Source organism: Octodon degus, unplaced genomic scaffold, assembly GCF_000260255.1.
Source record: "Octodon degus isolate 3935 unplaced genomic scaffold, OctDeg1.0 scaffold00093, whole genome shotgun sequence".
NCBI lineage: Eukaryota > Metazoa > Chordata > Mammalia > Rodentia > Octodontidae > Octodon > Octodon degus.
The window spans coordinates 1321096-1330132 of record NW_004524669.1 but is presented as its reverse complement, the minus strand read 5'-3'; the positions used below and the strand labels follow the sequence as shown (position 1 = coordinate 1330132).

Here is a 9037-nt window from a genome sequence, read left to right as displayed (position 1 = left end):
ATTGGGAAACACCAAGCTGAAATTGATCATATATGGGAGGGCAAGATGAGGCCTTGTTGCCTAAAGCAGTCAAAGTACTTCAGTCTTGAAAAAAACATCCTGCCTGGACATTGTGGGCTATTAGGTCTAGGCAACCTTATGTCTTACAGCTTTGTAAAAGTATAAATAAAGGACCTTACTGTTGTTCTCGGGGTTGTTTAGCCAGCCAGGCAGATGGGTCATCATGTAACCCAGCTCTTGTCTTCTTGTCTGTCTTGTCTTCATTCCTGCTGTCGTTTTGCCCTGGGTACAATGGATTACACAGAGAAACCAATGGTTCCCTACAGGTTTTGTTCAATTTCACCAGAAATATACAAGTCAATTTCTGTTGTAAAATATCTAACAATAAAATTAAGTTCCTTGAGCCATCTCTCCTTGATGAAACAAAGGAGATGCAATCTTAAGGGAGGGTCACTTAGGTTCACTTAAACTATAGATACATGCACTCTTTCACCCTCTCCCATGTAGTAACCATAAACCCACTTATAGAAAAACAAGGTCATAAATAGGAGCAAATAGGAAAACTTGGAGAATAGGACACACAATAAATCACAATGCCCCATAAAAAGCAGATAATCCACTGTGTCTGGGAAATGTAAACCTTGTGGCAATTAAGTGACATTTTTGTCAAATTCCTGAAAATGAGGTAATGTGGTTATTATGGAAACCAGAAAATCATATATCCTGAAGGTAAAGTCCAAATGGGGACCAACAATTTAGCTGTCCTTACAAAAAGTCAGAGTCAGAGTGTTGGTTTTGTACCCACAATAGAAAACTTTTTTGTTCAACAACCTCTCTCATGGGTACTTTCCTCACTGAGATTGATGCAATATCCTAATTTCAGCTCTCTGTGGTCTTACAAGTAACTGATTGGTTTGGCAAGATTTTACCCTATAACAGGATGGTGAGACCCAGGTTAATTCTTTCCAGGATTCTTATGTTCTGAACAAAGCATCGGCCAAGCCACACAGAGAAATTAGCAGGAAATTTAAATATACTGTAGACGGAAAGAAGTAACCCTCAGGGGCTGGGGAGATGGCTCAGTAGAATAAGCTCTTCCCTGACAAGCACAAGGGCCTGAGTTCAATCCTCAGTTCTGGAAAAAAAAAAAAAAATAACCCTGCAGAATGAATGAAAGTGGGCTAGTGAACAGATTCACAGAAGCCTGAGGATAAAGGGAAAGGAGTCTTTTGTATCTGGAATTTCTGGTGTAAATAAGACCTTGGAAGAATCACTATCAGTCTGATCTAGTAGTGAGACCCTGAATACCCTGTAGACCCTTCTCTAAAAAAATAAAAAATAAAAAATAAAAAAGACCTTGGAACAGTTATCCTATCAAAAACTTCCTTGGTGTGGTACAAATTTAAACTTTGGTATCAAAAGCTGTCTTTACTTTGGGCCAGATGTAAATTAAATATTGAAAATGGCACTTTTCTGATCGGTTCTACCTACAGTGCTCAGGAACTGTAGAGTCAGTCTGGATGCTCTTCTTGTGCATCTTCCCTGGGTCTCCATGACCTTGACAAGTTCCATGCAGTTTTTGATAATTTGCTGCAGCCCTAATATGCTACCTCAACCTTTTAATATTAAACCTTTAAAATATTTATTAACAATTTAAAAAAATATTTTTCAAAATTATGGGTACATATCCCTATGGCTCTGGGGACTCCTAGAGATTTTTTTCTAGGTTCTTCTTGTTCTGACTGGAGAACTGGAGAAAACAAGCACAAAGGGCAGTAACATTTTTACATGTATTAAGTATCAGGGAGCCAGGCATGGTGTAATATGCCTGTAATCTCAGCTCTTGGGAGACTGAGGCAGGAAGATTGTTATAAATTCGAGACCAGCCTGGGTTACAAAGCTCAAGGCCAGCCTAAACTGCATAGTGTAACTAAAAAAAAGACAAAAAAAAAAAAAAAAGTAAGAAAAGCAACATGAGACTGGGTATGGTAGCGCATACCTGTAATCCCAGCTCTTGGCAGGCTGTAAACAGGCAGATCACTACAAGTCCAATCTAGTAATGAGATCTTGAACATCCTGTAGATCCGTCCCTAAAATGAAAAAAAAAAAAAAAAAAAAAAAAAAGAGAGCAGGCATGGGCCAAATGAAAGTCAGAAAAGAAGTATACTTTGCAGAGTGAGAACACACTAAATGAAAGAAAAAACAATGCTGAGAACTAAATGGTAGTTGTCTAGTTGTCTCTCCAAAGCCTCATGCAGCCATTAGGGCAGGCTTGTAGACTTTGTGATTAATTCATGATCCAATGCTGAGATTATGGATGTAAGTGCTACACCCGCCCTGGGGTGGATATCCCGAATACAATATAAGGAAGGGAGAGAAGCTTACTAGCTGCCACAGCTGCTGCTGCTCTCTTTGCTCTTTGATGTTTTCTGCCACCATGAATGGCTGCCCTCTGCCATGTACCACTCAGCCCTGGAGCCAGTCAAGGACTGACACTTCCACTAACTGTGAGCTAGATAAACTTCCTTTTTTAAGTTTCGGTATTGTGTATTTGGTCCCAGCAATGAGAGAAAAGTAACAAAGACAGTAGCTATCTTTGAGTTTTTTGTTTTCTTATGTTTTGAGACAAACTCTCACTCTGTAGCTCAAGTTAGCCTCAAACTCATGACAATCCTTTTGCCTTAGCCAACATTAGGTCTAGTCTGTCCTATCAAAAACCTTCTTGAGTTCTCATGAGAAGAACTGAAGATATCATTCTCTGATCACACTGTGTACAGGGCTTTGGGAGCTGTCTTTCTGCATGTTTTCTGGATCTCTGTAATTTACAGGCTACATCCACTTGCTCAGTCTCACATATGTATGTGTAATTGTATGTTATACACACAAACACTATTAGGAAATATAAATAATTTTATGGATGTGAAATTCTTTTAATTTTGAAAATAATATAACTTTGACACCTTGCTCATTAGCATTCTATTTCAGCAATGTATGTTCACCTTAGGTCTAGAATTCTACCTCATTCTTTTTAATCTACTACTATGTCAGTGCTCTGAAATAAATTAATAAAACATTGCCCACTTTGCTGCATGCAGACAACAGAAGGCCAGTGGCATTATAAAAATTTTTACCAATAGACAACGGAAGTATAAAAGACAAGAGTTTCTTTAGATCAGGGTATGCTGCCAAGGAGGAAACACGTTAGTTTCCAAGAGAGGTGTGCTGGGGCCGGGGAGATGGCTCAGTGGAATAAGCGCTTCCCTGGCAAGCACAAGGGCCTGAATTCAATCCCCAGTTCCACCAAAAAAACAAAACAAAACAAGAGAGGTGTGCTGTTTAAAATGTTTATAATAGTTATACTTTCTAACCAAGCTAACGTTTACCTGTATTATTTCTACTATGGGTGATATGTGATCCTGAACAGGTTTCCATGTTCTTGTGCATCATCAACAAAGAATTGAGAGTTGTACACAATGTACAGAAAAAAGCAGCTAAGTTTAGTAAAGTCTAAAAAGAAAGCAGGTTCACACTGGTGGGAAGGAAAAGAATAAGAATGAAAAGGAAGAATGGCACTGCTACAGAATGTGCAGAAGGTCTAGCATGCATGTGTCCTGGTTTGGAATTTCAAACTGATTAAAGTTCTGCTCATCCCAAGAGGGCAATGATTCAATAATATGGGACTCAACTTCTTCCGTACAATTGCTCCTCTGGAGAAATCAACCAGCCCCATATTTCATAGATGATACTATAACACTCCTTCTTTTTAGCAGCTGTATTGCCAATTTCCCCCTTAATTTGGGCCTGGCTTGAATTGTTGAGCTCAGAAGACAAGAGGAGGCATCATGGAGCAAGGTCATCATAATAGCAAGGTCATTATGCTGTACAGCATAAGAGCCAAGTCTGTAATGTTTTCCAGGCAAAAATACCTGTGAGAGAGTGTGGCCCTGTCTTCTCTGTCAAAGGATATAGAAAGTCTTGCCTCCATCATATACGCTAGTCCACTCTAGGCAGCCCCTCCTGAACACACTGAAATTACAGCAAACACTGCTTTCCTGTTTATTTTTTTTCAAAATTTTATTGATAAACAGCAATGAGACAGTTTCAAATCAAATCGGAAGTACAGTTTCAACAAATAATACACTGCATATATTCTTCTTAGTGGTTAATTGCTGTACAAGATGCGGACTTGAGATCCTATTTACAAACACCATTAGAACAAATCATTCTATTCATTAAGAGAATGCAACTATATATCTATCCTAACCACTTTGAATACACAGATACAAAATGGACATTCATCAGTATACCCCATTTGTTCTAAGTTCCATTATTGAATATTATAGGTGTGTAAATGCTTTCCTGTTTAAATTCTGGCAACATAGCTATAGACCAAGATAGCATATCAATGGCCAAAGACCTTCTGTTCCCTGTACCTTCTTGCCTTCCACTCTTTGTCCCTTTGCAACCTTGCCCAACAACTCCTCAGACCCATCATTCTACAGGATCTGAAATGACCAATGCAAAAAAGATGACAAATTGAGAGGAGTTATGCTTCTTTTCACATCGGAATCAAGCTACCGAGATGCTCAGTAGACACTATGTCGACTCCTGTTGCTATTTGATGGCAAACAAAAGAAACAGACTGGTCAACTGAAGCAAAATTCAGCAAGAACAAAAATAATTTTGAAGCCCAACGGGTATATAAAATACACTTTAGTGAGCTTATAAATAGGCAGCTAGCTAGGAAAATGACCTTCAATAGAATTGAGTGATCAGCCACATTGATAAGAATTAAAATAATAATAGGCAGTGGACTTGGAAGTGGACCAAAAATAGACCTCCTCAGGCAATATGGAAATGAGAAAAGAGAACTACAGGCCAATCTCCCTAATGAATATAGATGCAAAAGTCTCAGTAAAATAACTACATACAGAATGTGAAAAATCATCAAGAAGATTATATGTCATGATGAAGTGAGATTCATCTCATAAATGCAGGGGTAATTCAATATATACAAATCACAAAATGTAATACACATGCATCAACAGAGCCACAGACAAAAATCACATAATCATCTTAGTAGATGCAGAAAAACCTTTTGAAAAAGTCCCTCATTTGTGGTAAGAGCCCTAAAAAAAATCAGAAAAGATGATTTTCAACTCAACCTGATTAAAAAACAAAACAAAACAAAACAAAACAAAAAAAACAGCCAACATTATACTAAGTGCACAAAAACTGAAAGGAAAGCCTTTACTTTAAAATCAGAGACAAGGGGCCGGGGAGATGGCTCAGTGGAGTAAGCACTTCCCTGGCAAGTGCAAGGGCCTGAGTTCAATCCCCGGTTCCGCAAAAAAAAAAAAAAAAAAAAAAAAAAAAATCAGATACAAGACAAGGATTTCCACTGTCACCATTGTTGTTCAATATAGTTCCAGAAACATTAGCCAGAGCAATTAGACAAGAGAAGGAAATAAAAGAAATAAGATTACGAAAGGAAGAAGTGGCATAGTATTTATTGTCAATGACATGATACTCCATAGAGAAGACCCCCAAAACTCCACCAAGAGACTTTCAGATTTAATAATCAAATTCAGTAGCAGAGTTGAATACAAAGTCAACGCTCAGAAATCAATAGCATTTTATATTCAACAAACTCAATGAAAGAAATTAGTGAACCCAAACCCAAACCCTTCACAATAGCACCCCGAAAAAGAAAAAGAAAGAAAAAAGAAATACATAGGAATCATTCTAACAAATGATGTAAAACATCTGGACAGTGAAGATTGCAGTACTCTAAAGAAGAAGCTCCAATAGGATATCCGAAAGTGGAAAGATATCCCTTGCTCTTCAATAGGGATAAATAATTTAGTAAAAATGACCATACTCCCAAAACGCCTATAAAGATTTAATGCAATCCCAATGAAAATACTACTATCATACTTCACAATCTAGAAAAAACATTTCTAAAATTTATTTGGAACCAGAAAAGACATAGAATAACAAAAGCAATTATGGGCAACAAAGGCAAGTGGGGGGGGGGACTGTCCCCAACCTGAAAATATACTACAAAGCTATTGTGATAAAATCAGTATGGTAAGCTTTGTGCAGTGGCAGTATCAAAGCCAATGAGGTTTATCCAAGGCACGATTATTGCTAATTAAAATCAGTATGGTACTGAGGAAAAAAAAAAAAAAAAAAGGTCTGATGATCAGTGGAACAAAATAAAAGACACAGGTACAACCCCAAACACACTCAGCCACCTAACCTCTGACAAAGGGGCCAAACCTGCTCACTGGAAGAAAGATAGCCTCTTTAATATATGGTGTTGGAAAAACTGGACTTCCACACACTGAAGATTACAACTAGACCCATGTCTATCACCACACAGTAAGCTAAATTAAAAATTGGTCAGAGATCTGAATATTAAACACTATATCTACTGGAAGACAAAGTAGGTAGAAATCTCAAAAATATAGGTATAGGCAGATACTTCATGAACAAATGCCAGGTTGCAAGGGAAATATTACAAAGAATCAACAAATGGGATCTCACCTTATTAAAAAGCTTTTGTTCAACAAAAGAAATTACCAACAGAGTGAAAAGATAGCCCACAGAATGGGAAAAAAATGATACCTAATTGTCCCTGAGGTCAAGGTCTTATATCTAAAATAAAGAATTGAAAAAAATCAGGGGCCAGGGAGATGGCTCAGTAGAATAAGTGCTTCCCTGGCAAGTGCAAGAGCCTGAGTTCAATCCCCAGTTCTGGAAAAACAAAACAAAACAAAAAAACTAGTATTAGATAGCTCAGTGGTTTAAGAGCCTACCTGGAAAGCGCAAGGTTCTGAGCTAGATCCATTGTACTGCAAACAAACAAAGAAAACTAGGATTAGAAGTCCCAGTCATGAGGCTGGGGAGATAGCTTGGCAGTCTAAGCGCCTACCTGGAAAGTACAAGGACCTGGGTTCAATCTCCAGGACCACATGTCATACCGGCCCCGGCACCGGGTACGGTGGTGCACCCCTGTAATCCCAGCACTGGCAAGGCTGAGACAGAAGAATCACTATGAGTCTCAAGTTGTGAAGTCCTGTACCAAATAAATAAGTAAAAGATTAAAAAATTATTAAAAAAAGGAAGTCCCATTCAAATCAGCTGTTCCCCTTATGGGTATCTTCCTAGAAGAATTAAAAACTATTCCACAGAAATATATGTATATCCATGTTTATCGCGGTACAATTTGTCATAGCTAAATCTTGGAAAGAACCAAAATACCCATCAAGCAAGGAGTGGATTAAAAAAGTGCTTTTTTAAAATACAACGCAGTGCAGTGGTCCCTTACTTACTATGGAGGTTACTTTCCAGACACCCCTGTGATAAGTGAAAATCAGCAAAGTAACGACATTCTATTTATTTTAGTACTTATAATTTTAATAATATACATATGCTGTATGGTACTGCAAAATCCTGCAATATAGCAAAATCTGTGATAAATAATTTAAATTAATATTTTTTGAGATGGCTTGTCGCAGTTTGGTGTGTGAGGGGAGATATCTAGGGTGGAGGCTACTGAGTACCTCTAAACTCAGCACCATGAGCAGCATTTTACATCAAAGCCAAGATGGCTTGGATTCAAAAGAACAAGGCCACAGCACATCACCTAGGACTGCTTAAGGCTCAATTTACTAAGCTTTGTAGAGAAATTATTACACCAAAGGGTGATGGTGGTGGTGGGCCAGAAGAAGGTTTTGATGTGGTCAAGACACAAGTGATGCTCAAATTGGATTTGTGGGGAAGTCAACACTGCTGAGTAACCTGGCAGGAGTGTATTCTGAGGTGGCAGCCTATGAGTTCACTATTATGACTATTATGCCTGATGTCATGAGGTATAAAGGTGCCAAGATCCAACTCCTAAATCTCCCAGGTATATTGAAAGTGCCAAGGATGGGAAAGGTAGAGGTCATCAAGTCATTGCAGTGGCCTGTACATGTAATTTGATCCCAATTGTTCTGGATGTCTTGAAACCTTGACACAGAAGATAACTGAAAATGAGCTGGAAGGCTTTGGCATTTGCTTGAATAGCAAACCTCTTAACATTGGCTTTAAGAAGAGAGACAAGAGAGACATGAATCTCACAGCCACTTGCCCTTAGAATGAGCTGAATGCTGAAACTGAAGAGCATTCTGGCTGAATACAAAATTCATAATGTTGACATAATTTTTTTTTTTTTTTTTTTTTTTTTTTGGCGGAACCAGGGATTGAACTCAGGCCCTTGCGCTTGCCAGGGAAGCGCTTATTACACTGAGCCATCTCCCGGCCCCTAGATATCATCTTTAAGGTGCTACACTGTGTACCCATCGCTGCCCATCATTACTGGAATTTTGGTACCTTATTGGAAAAGATCTGGGACTATGTGAAGCTAGTGAGAGTCTACACCAAACCTGAAGGGTAGTTACCAGATTACACATCTCCTATGTTGCTGCCTTATTCCAGGACCACAGTGGAGGATTTCTGCATGAAGATTCATAAAAATCTTATCAAAGAATTTAAATATGCTTTGGTCTGGGGCCTCTCTGTGAAACACAATTCATAGAGAGTGGGTAAAGACCACACACTGAAGGATGAGGATGTCATTCAGATTGTGAAGAAGTGAAACCTTTCCCTGCCCCCATCTGTCAGGTCAACCACAACCGTTTTCCCCATGACCAAGCACTCTACTCAATTCCTTCTGTTTTTAATGTTCCGAGAACTATACTGAATAGGAGTGGAGACAATGGAATCCTTGTCTTGTTCCTGATTTTAAAGTGAAGGCCTTCAGTTTTTGCCCATTTAGTATAATGTTGGCTGTTGGTTTCTCATAGATGGCTAGGCCATCTATTCCAATTCTCTGTAGGGTTTTTATCATGAATGAGTGTTAGACTTTCTCAGAAACTTTTTCTGCATCTATTGAAATGATCATGTGGTTTTTGTTCTTCGTTCTATTGCATTTATGGATGTACATACGTTAAACCATTCCTGCATTGAATGAATCCCACTTGGTTATGAT

The 9037-nt window shown here is 38.5% G+C and overlaps 2 pseudogenes; both read left to right on the top strand.

The window, feature by feature from the left end:
• The first annotated feature begins 6008 nt into the window (after positions 1-6008).
• Positions 6009-8644, top strand: LOC101571374 (annotated as a pseudogene).
• On the top strand, positions 6094-6179 carry LOC111818515 (annotated as a pseudogene).
• Positions 8645-9037: the final 393 nt, after the last annotated feature.